Source organism: Mesoplodon densirostris, chromosome 7 (assembly GCF_025265405.1).
Source record: "Mesoplodon densirostris isolate mMesDen1 chromosome 7, mMesDen1 primary haplotype, whole genome shotgun sequence".
Classification (NCBI taxonomy): domain Eukaryota; kingdom Metazoa; phylum Chordata; class Mammalia; order Artiodactyla; family Ziphiidae; genus Mesoplodon; species Mesoplodon densirostris.
The window spans coordinates 34,637,500-34,648,481 of NC_082667.1; the positions used below are offsets into that span (position 1 = coordinate 34,637,500).

The 10,982-nt window shown below is 38.3% G+C and overlaps 1 pseudogene; it reads right to left on the reverse strand.

The window, feature by feature from the left end:
• Positions 1–6,689: 6,689 nt before the first annotated feature.
• On the reverse strand, positions 6,690–8,527 carry LOC132494149 (zinc finger protein 343-like; annotated as a pseudogene).
• Positions 8,528–10,982: the final 2,455 nt, after the last annotated feature.

A 10,982-nucleotide genomic window follows, 5' to 3' on the forward strand; every position in this document is an offset into this window, starting at 1 on the left:
GTTTAACAAAACACTTCAAGAACACCTTCATTAATTACAGATTATAAAAAATAATGACAATCATCTCCCACACTTCACCTAATGTCTCCGCGTAATGAATCTTCAGTAATGGATGTGTGCCTGTCTTTGACAGCCTCTATTTTTCCTTCCTAATAGCCCTCTCATTTATTTTACTACAACTATGTCTTCACTACTGGAAGTGTTTCAGACACACACTGTAAATAGTAATTACATCTTCCCCAAGACAAGCCTAGAAGACCAGTTAGACCAATTAGATTCCCCTTTCTCAGAACTGGACAATTCAGTAGAAAACTGTTTGGTTTCCATTTCTTCTGAGCAGCAGTATATTAACTGGGTTGTTCCTGCTGTGAAATTGCCTTTTTGGTCCTAATCACCTAATACCTGGATCCTGCTGACTCTGAAGCCTACTTTTCTAGCCTTCTGTACTTTCTTTTATCTCCTCTGTCTGGACTATAAAGCAAGTTTGTCGTTTTCAACAAAACTAAGTGAAGAAAAATGCAAACAAAATAAAATATAAAATTGTACCAAATGAAAGAAGAATTGATGAAATTAGGATTAAAATATTCCCCTTTGTATTTATTCAATGAGTTATATGGCTTTCATTAAATGTAATGTGCTCTCGGAGGTAGCTGTACCTGAGCTGGCATAACCACAAATTGATTTCTGACCTCAGGAAGTTTTTATAACATATGGAACAAAATATCAGGCCTAGTGGAGAGTAGGAATCATCTACATAGATGGTGTAATGTATAGTAGAGGATATAATGTAACATTGTATGAAAGATCAGATACATTGCTATGAGGGTTATGAAGAGAGAAAAATTAACTATGGCTTATGGGGCAGAAGTAGTCAGAATAATAATTAAAGAAAAAATAGCACACATTAAACTTGGAAACAGAAAAATTCAAAACTTTGTCGATGCCATGGGAAATGTGAGAAAAAGGATGTAAGTCAGGAAGCTTGAAGATAATTCAGTTAGTAGGTCATTTAGACAGGAAAGTCAACTAAGTACAATGGAACAGCAGAAAAATCATAAGATCAACTGCAGTTGAGATCATGGAAGGCTTTGAATGCATTTATTTGTAAAACAGCTGGTAGTCAACATGCTTTAGAATTAGTAGCCTAACAGTTCTGTGGAGGATGGATAGGAGGCATGACAGAAGGGGAGGGTTCTACTGGGAGGCCATCACCACTGCACCTCTGAGATTTACTGAGTGTGAGCTTGCCTTTAACATTCTGAACCTGCTCAGTCCTATAAGTAAGGATCCCTTTTCTTCTCTTATCCTCTTAATTTGTTTTCTTATGTAAGAAAAACAGAGTCTTTGGTAAATCATTCTATTTTAAAGTAACATTCAAATCTTACAGAGAATATGTTAAAAGTCCATTTGAGTCTGCAGAAAACTGAAGCACAGGCATTGTTTGAATTTTGCGCATCACTGATATGTATCTTCAATAGACTCTGTTCTTAAAAGCACAAAGAATTCTACTGAAAAACTGTTTTTTTTCTCTCTCTCTAATTTTCTGTATCTTTTCCTACTCCTATTATTATTTGGCGCTGACTTTTAATAGAAATAATAGTTTTCCTCTTTACACACTAGGTAATAACTTGACCACCAACACATTTAGAGGGTTATTTATATTACACTTTCTCTTTCAATCCAGAGAATGACATTCAGATAAAGGTTTTCTTCCAGCTTTCTACCCCTGAATATAGAGACTGTGCTTTAAATGAGTTTTATTGAGTCATTCAGCATTCAGTAGAACATGTTCACAAATCAAGTCTGACTAGGAGAAACACTTCCAGTTATCATTTAAAAAGTCATATGTAGGGCTTCCCTGGTGGCGCAGTGGTTGGGAGTCTGCCTGCCAATGCAGGGGACGCGGGTTTGTGCCCCGGTCTGGGAGGATCCCACATGCCGCGGAAGCGGCTGGGCCCGTGAGCCATGGCCGCTGAGCCTGTGAGTCCAGAGCCTGTGCTCTGCAAGGGAGAGGCCACAGCAGTGGGAGGCCCGCGTACAGCAAAAAAAAAAAAAAAAGAGGGGGGGTCATATGTAGAAAGCCATACCTAGAAAATGATAGCTGAGGCATTTTTAAAATTGAAGACATATTATAAAACCTGCTGGCTTCCTTAATAAGCACATATCATGCACTTGGACACAATGTTTTGCTCATCTCTTAAATAAGTAATTCATTAAAAAACATTCTAATGTCAACAGTACTTTTCCTAGAGGTATGGTAATAAATCAAAACCTCAAATTCAATGTAGAAAGGTCCCCTAGATATTAGTAGGAGGCAAGACAATGATAGATCTGTTTAAATGTAACACTAAGAGATTCATGACACCAGGTATATTTGGCACATACTGCTCTCAGACAGAGTGTAATCAAAAATTCCTGCAAAATCTCCCAATTAAAATGCTTAGTCTTTGCTAAGTGCAAGGTTTATCAAATCACAGTGAGAAGTGCCACTGGCTGAATGGTAACTGTGCACAGAGTTGCCCTGGTGGGGTTTCCCATTTCCTGCCGGCAAGGTACAGTGCTTTTTCCCAGTGGCTTTTTGTTAATCTACAAGGACTCAATAGGTATGTTACAAAACAGTAAAAATTTGCTAAAATGGACTTAAATGAAAACTGGCAGGTATTTGTTTTTAATTAAAGGCCAAAGTGTCCTGGGCAACAGACACCCAAATCTCTTTAGAGAGTACCTGGGAAATAAATATTTTTTAATGTTATACTTGTTATTTTTATTGCAAGTGGTACTTGGCTTCTCCAAGAGTGCAGCCTACTTTGTGGATGTTACCACATTCATCTTCACAGCATGGTGAGCAGGTGTCAACTATGATTATCTTGGTTTTGCAGGTGGCAAGACAGAAACTCTGAGAAGTTACATGACTTGATCAAGGTCATAAAAGAACCTGAAGCTGCCCCTGCCCTGGACCGATTAAGTTTCTTGTTTATTTAAATGAGGGGGACCTACTAATAGGAGACAGCAAAGGGAAAAGAGTATTTTTTAAACGGCTGATTACCATAATTCTAGTTTATATAGTATCATTTTAACCTTAATAACACTGAAGATAAGGAAATTAAACTTTTAGAGAGAGCCAATGAAGTCCAACCTCGTGGAGCAGATTAAAAAACAGAGCCAAAATTTGAACCAAGATGATTCCTATGAATCTTCCCACTGTATTTTGAAGATTGTTTTTACTGCTATGGCAGTTTATTTGTCTTTATTTGCCAAGGTACTGCATAGAAACAGCAACTGTGATTAAGTTAACTGGTTTTAAGAAGGTGAGAGAAGTAGGAAGTAACTGAATCCATCAATATCCAAATCTGTCAATTTGTACTCCCCCAGCCCAGAAAGGCAGCTTGCCTTAATTATTCTAAATATTTTCCTATGGCCTCCCTACTATTGTATATCATAGCTGGCATCTAGAAGTTGACAGAGGATCTTGTCCCTTAACTAGCTTTTACAGATGAGGAATCCATTTAAACGTTTATCTGAGGACCAAATGTTTAGAAAGAAATTCCTCTATCCAGATTCCTTCTGCTCTTGCTGGAGGAAACTCCAGAGAGAAAAGTTTGACAAGCAGATATTGTGAACAAACTTACTACCCACTTCTCACATACACAACTCCAGATTAGCACCACCTATGGCTCACTCCTCACATTTTGCTTTTAATTCCAAACGTTAGACTCCTAAGGCAGTGTGTATTTGAACTTGAGCAGAGATCATAGAATGACCCAAGATTGCACGTGTTGAATTATTACATAAAGCTTATAAGTTCTTATGTACTTGCTGCTCATTTAATGCCAAACTTTTCCAAGGAAAGTATTCTTAACAGGAATCTTATATGAAATTGTAGATTTTGTGGGGGGTGTGTGTGTGAAATCACAAGTAAAATCCTTTGCCTAAAAAGTTTTATTTGAGATATACAAAAAATAAAGTCATATAGTTAAGTCAAATAAGCTCACACTGCCAAAAGGGGAAACAAATTTTAATAACCCCGAACCAATAAATGTTATTTGTTTTACACTAACACAGTGAACTGAGACTGATTCAGATCATTCTCTGATGTCAAAGAAAGCTAGAAAAGGAACATAAATCACAGTTGCCCAAAACATCTTGATCATATTATATCTATTGCAGGGTCAATTTATATAATAAATGCTAATAATTCCCTAGAAATTTCACTCATTTTAATCCCAATAATAAGTGGATCACATCTAGCCAGTTTAATGTTTTCATAACTAATTTAATATGGGAATACTGATTAATGAGAATGGGTCCACCATGAAAATTTATAGTGGTTCATTGCTTATTTGAAATTGAAGTTGCAAGAACTAAGATGTTATATTTACTAAATTAGGAGAGAGGGTTGGTCTAAATACATTAGAGAGAGAGAAAGAGACAGACATACAGAGACAAAGAGAGACAGAAAAAGAGAGACAGAAGATTCTTGCTCAAGCTAGAAGATGATGTAAGTTTAAAAAAAAATAATTTATGAAAAAGAAAACTACTTAGGCAAGTGCCTTAAGACAAAGCAAATATCCTGTTTAAAATTTGAAACTAAAAACATTTCTAAATAAGAATAACAGAAGCGCATCTGCTTCGGAAGCAAGTGGCAGAGTTAAGTAGTGTAATTTTTATTTAGAGTCCAAAATATGAGAAAAAATTTTAAATTTAGTGCCTCTTCATAATATGGTTGACTAGATCAGGGTTTAGTGACTGGTTTTCCCAGTTCTAAAGAATGAGGTGATGAGTAACTTTCAAAGCAACAACTCCCTTCTAATGTTATTTCTGGGTTCATTTAAATCACTCATTTGAATCTCCATGAAAGTTATTTCAGAAAGAAATGGAAGAAAAGTGACAGTTAATTTTACTGCATTGGCAGATTCGGAGAAAAATATTCAGATGTTGCATATTTTAATTCATGTTTGGTTCTTTTCTTGGAGTTCTGATTTTCCTTTTGAAATATCTTCCCCCCCTCAAATTATTTAAATTAGTTATAATAATTGATTTAAAGCCCTTGCTGCCATTTCCAATAACTGGGTGATCTTTTGGTCTACTTCTATTATTTTCTTTTGAATAAGGTTACATTTTCCTACTTTATTCTATATCTGTTAATTTATAATTATATTCAGAACACTGTGTATTTTAAAAGAATGGTTAGAGACTATCGTATGGATATTTCAAGAGAGTGTAAGCCCTTTCTTTTATCTGACAGGATATGAGCTAATCTTTCTAATTTCTGCAGGAGTTGAGTTATTCTGGGCTGTGTTGCAAGTCCAATTTTAACTGTGATTAGTACTCCAACTACCAACCAACCTAACAACACAAGAGCTTCCTTCCTTTCTTTCTTTCGTCCTTACACTTCCTTCCTTCTTTCCTTCCTCCCTTCCTTTTTATTTTGTGCTAATATTTTTATTTTGGTATAATAAAAAACTTAGAGGAAAATTGTACGAAAAGTAGAAGGCATTATTGTATACCTTTTAATTGGACTTAACCAATGGTTTATATTTGTTCCATTTGTTCTCTCTCTCTCTCTGATTGCTCACTCTCTCTCCTCCCTTCCTCCTGGAAAATGTATTTGTATTTTATATACATTTTGTTTTCTATGAACACTTTGAGACCATTTTTTTCTGAGCAATTTGTGAATATGTTGGCGTCGCTGGGCCCCTTTACCTCTAAAAATTCACCTGTGCACTTCCAGACTGAGGGCATGACTTCCATGACCACCTTACACTGCATTTATCACTGACCCAATATTGATTAAACACTATTCTCTAATCCATAGTCTTTTGTAACTACATGTTTTTCTGTCCACAATCCAATCATATACCAAGCATTGTGTTAAGTTTTCATGTGTCTGTAGTTGCCTAAAATATAAAGCAGTTTATCAACCTTTCTTTGTCTTTCCTGGCCTTGATATTTTTGCAGGGCAGTAGTTTCATAGAATATTTTAAAATTTCTGTTTGTCTATTTCATTTTTGTCTGGAAATTTTTTAAAAACAAACATCTTTTTATTGAAGTATAGTTGATTTACAGTGTTGTGTTGTTTGTCTAGTTCTTATGGCAATATTTAGGTTACACATTCTTTGGCAGGAATATTAAAAAAAAATGACATGGTGTCCTTTCCAATGAATCCTAGTAGGAGGACTGTGGCTAACTTTGTTAAGGTGATATAGGCCAAGTTGCTTCATTATAAAATTACCATTTTTTCTTTGTAATTGTTTCAGTTGGAGTTTTCTGAGAAAGCAGGTAGGATTAGATGTTCAAGAGACTTTGGGGAAAATCATATTTGAGGAAAAAAATGGAAAGGGAGGCAGAGAAGGCAAGGAGAGGCCTCAGATCTAGACATGGGGGAGAAGGGGAAGGAAGGAGGCTGGGGAGGAAGGCTCTCAGCTGAAGCATAGTCTAAGAAACCTTCCGCCAAGCCAATAGGTGGCCCTGGAGCCAGAGCTAGCCTTAGAGGGGCCAAGTGTTTTAGGGTCGGATAGTTCTTTGTTGTGGGGAGCCGTCCTGTGAACTGTAAAATGCTTAGCAGCATCCTCGGCCTCTACCCACTAGATGCCAGTAGCAGTCTCCCAGTTGTGATTACCGGAAAGTATCTTTAAACATCACCAATGTTACCTAAGGGGTAAAATTGCTTCTAGCCGAGAACCACTGCTTTATATATTTAGGTCTTCTCCTATCTTCTGGTGAAAGTTCGTATCTCTGAAGACCACTCGTTGTCCACATAAGATTTCCCCTAAAGTTGTCCTTTCTTGCTTGATGGGGTGTGATTTATTGCTAAAGCCTCGTCTGCATTCCCTGGGCATAAAACTTCTCTACAAAGAGTGAGTCCTCCTGTGTCTAATGAGGAGTGATTTCAGCCAAAAGCCTTCCCCACACTTATTGCAAATATAAGCCTTCTCCCCCGAGTGTGTCCTCTGATGAGTGCTGAGGGTCACCTTATCAGTGAAGCCCCGCTCACTCTCCCTGCATACATAGGGCTTCTCCGTGAGTGTGTCCTCGGATGTCTTAGGAGGGCTGCCTTCTGGCCAAAGCCTCGCCCACACTCAATGCACTCAAAGGACTTCTCCCTGGAGTGGGTCAGCTTGTGTCTGACTAGATTTGCTTTCTGGCTAAAACCTTGTCCACACTCAGTGCAAACATAAGCCTTCTTCCCAGAGCGTGTCCTTTGATGACTGATGAGTTGTGACTTCTGTCGAAAGCCTTGCCCTCATTCCCTACACACAAAAGGCTTCTCTCCTGAGTGTGTCCTCTTGTGTTTAACGAGATATGACTTCTGACTAAAGCTCCAGCCACATTCATTGCACAAATGAGGATTCTCCCCTGAATGAAATCTCTGGTGTTTGCTGAGAGTGGATTTATCTCAAAAAAGCCTCCCACAGTCCCTGCAGACGTAAGGCTTCTCCCACGAGTGGGTCCTCTGTTGTGTGATAAGGTTTGACTTAGCCCTGAAGCCTTGCCAACACTCCTGGCACACAAAGGGCTTCTCCCCTGAGTGTGTTCGAAGGTGTCTGACGAGGATTGACTTCTGGCTAAAGCTTCGCCCACAATCCTCACATGCAAAGGGCTTTTCCCCAGACTGTGCCATCTTGTGTGTGACTAGGTTTGACTTCTGGCTGAAGGTTTGCCCACACTCTGTGCAGAGGTAAGGCTTCTCCCCTCTATGTGATCTCTTGTGTGTGATGAGAGTTGATTTATAGCTAAAGCTTCAGCCACACTCACTGCAGAAATAAGGCTTTCCTCCTAAGAGAGTCCTCTGACGACTAAAGAGAGTCGATTTCTGGTTAAAGCCAAGCCCAAAATTTCTACAAATGACTACCTCAAATCCCGAGCTTTCTACCCACTTTAATGCTTTATCTGTTTCTAAAGGTTTTGGCTTCCCAGATGACCTGAACCTTATTTGCATCACTGTCTTGCTTTCCCTTGAGCTTAATAGCTGTTCTTCAGATGGGCTAGAGAAAGTTCTTGAAGTAACTCTCTCCCTTGTCCTCCCAAACAAAGATTTGGAGCCACCTTCTCTGTCTTCACCTTCCACTCTGTCACCCCAGAAGCTTTCATAAGAGAATAGCTGCAGCTGCTGCTTCTGATCTGCTGGGCAGAGATCTGCTCTTTGGAGGGTTCCTGTAAACAAGCCTGGACAGATTGGAAGGTGATGATCATGCAGCACATGTTGATGTAATTGCTGACCACAGAAGACCAGAACAGAGGAGGAATAAGGTGGAATTTCTGGCTTTGGGTCTGCTGAACAGGGGCTGGGCTGATGTCCTCTCTCCTCTTTCCAGGGCTCTTCTCCGTACTCTATCAGAATGACAAGTGTTGGTTTGGAAAATGAAATTCCCAAGGAGACTAGGTTGCTGTAGTTTTGCAGCATCACTTCCCTATACAGTGTCCTCTGAGCATGACTTAACAGCTGCCACTCTTCCTGGGTGAAGTCCACATCATGGAATGACACGAATGTTTCTTCTCTCCTGGCTTTCAAGAGCCCTAAGGCCATTATTCTGGTCCCCTGAATGTTCTACCTGGAGAAAGGTGAGGCTAAAGTCTTGGGGACATGCTTGCAAAGTCTATCCCACGGCAAGTGTGACAATGGTAAGGGATGCTGAGTTAGAGGCAGTCTGCTATATCACCTAGCTTTCTTTTATAAGTTATATAATTTTAACTTTTCCATTAAGGGTATGCTCTGTCTCAACTTCATTTTCTGTGTTTGGTGTATGACAGAGGTCAGTTCATTTTTTTCCCATATAGATGTCAAGTTGTTCCAACATTTCTTCAAGAAGATTTTCTTTCCCTTTTGAATCGCATTGGCACTTTTGTTGAAACCAATGGGTTATACAAGTATGAATCGATTTCTTGGCTCTCTTCTGATATCTGCTCTGTTCGGCTAGCTTTATATGATTGTCTGCATTTGAGCTGCAAGACTTGGCTGAACTTTCAGATAGGTTTGCTTCATTACTGTTTTTGATCTCACAAAGTCCTTGAATCCAATCATTTGGAGAATGCCCAAGACTAGGTGACTTCTCTTTACTTACCAGGCTTTTTTACCAGGTTTCTTAGTTAAACACGAGAGTGGCGTGGGTGGAGAGGTATAACTGCTTAGCTGAGTTGGAGTTCTTCCAACTTATAGTCCATTCCACTGGCCTGCCCTGTCCTCAGTCCTGGCATCAGAGTCTGAATCCAAACTTAGCAATGACGCCAAGATGGAGGTGGCAGCTGCCCTCCTGCTCTCTGAAGGGTTTCTCTATAGAATTCAGTTTATTTTGCTTCTTAAATCCACCACTCTGCTGTACCTTCGTAGAAAAGTATGATTTTTATTTTATTTTGTCTGTTTTACTTGTTACATTGGAACAAAGCTTTTCCCTATTCTTTTATAGTCTAACTGGCAGCAGAAGTATTCCTGGTGGAAAAAAAATAAAGGGAAAGTTTAGAATTGTTCATAAATAAAAGAACTTGCATTTTGAATCTTTTGTGCTACCAATTCTTTTTTCTTCTCTTTACCATGACTATCACAAATGGCTAGTTTTTGTCTTCAGCCATTAAAATGTATTCTTAAGTCTTTAGCACCATCTAATATTTAACTTTAGCAATATTATTTTAGAATACAGTGTCAAAGTTTTACCTTCCTTTTGTGAGCAGGAGAAAAACGGGATGAGATAGGTCCATGTGACAATCAAAAGAACAGGAGTCACCGTAGCAAATTTTCCTCCTCATATTTTTACTTGATCATTGACTATGTGATCCAAAAAGACTTTCTCAGTCACCCTTGAGAAAGTCCTTTCCAGCAGAGACTAGGCACACAGAAGGCCAGAGTTTGTTTGTTGTTTCTCAATTTGAAAGGAACAGGATATTTACCATTTGAATAGAAAAGAGGGTGATGAATACAACATATTATGAATTGTAGAAATAAGATAACTTTTTAAAGTAAGTTAGAGATGGTGTCTCTGTTGGTTTAAATGATGCAGTGAGACTTAAAATGATGACTCAAGAAGCTCACAACAATAAAAATTAATCTGGACCCGACACTGGCAATTGACTCACAAGTAAGCCTCAGTCTTGGATCCTAGCTGATAGCATTTGGACAGACCCAGTCAAACACAGTTTCACTGGATGTACAGATTGTTTGAAACAGTTTTTGTTTTTTCAAAGATAGTATTCACTGTGGTGCTCCTACTTTCTTTCAAGGTATGAAAGTCAAGTGAATAGATGATCTGAAGAAAAAAAAGTCTTTTTATGTTCTTTTCCTGTTTTTCACTTCTTTACTCATGGTTACACCCCCACCCCCATGATGTTTTAGCATTCAGACTACACAGTGACAACACTCTTCACACAGAGGGGCATAATTAAATATTGAAAATAATAAAAAAATTTTCTTTATATTTTATGTAGGAGCCAAGCCAGTAAGCATTCCTAGTACTAAATGCTAGAGATCATTTTAGAGTCTAAACGTTCACCCTAGAATCCTCTATGGGTATTATGAAAAAGTAAAATGTATCTTCTCAGCATTTGAGTTTCATAGAATTAATATGAGTTCAGCAAGATGATTCTCAAAATATCAGTGGTACTCAAACTACAAACAAGAGGAAAGGAATAAAGAGAGTTCTGTGCTCTGGTAAGTTTGAGAATCATTTGGCTAATTCATCTGACACACGCTTCTTTATTAAAACTCTTCTCAGATGCTTTATGTCTAAGTTCACTCTCAAGCTCCAAGGTAGGGGCATGGCATGTAGTGTTTCTGAAATTATTTGATTCAGAAATGCTTTTTCCAGGAATATCTTCAATTGCCTTGAAAACATGCGTCAGAAAAATCTGGTCTAATTTCAATAAACCTTATGATTTTTTCAAAACCCTGCAAGATCTGGAATTCCTTTTATCCAAAAATAAAATAATTTGTCCAAAGGGAAATGCTTTATTGCGTTCATAGCTCCTTGAAGATTTTGATGCTAATTGAAGCA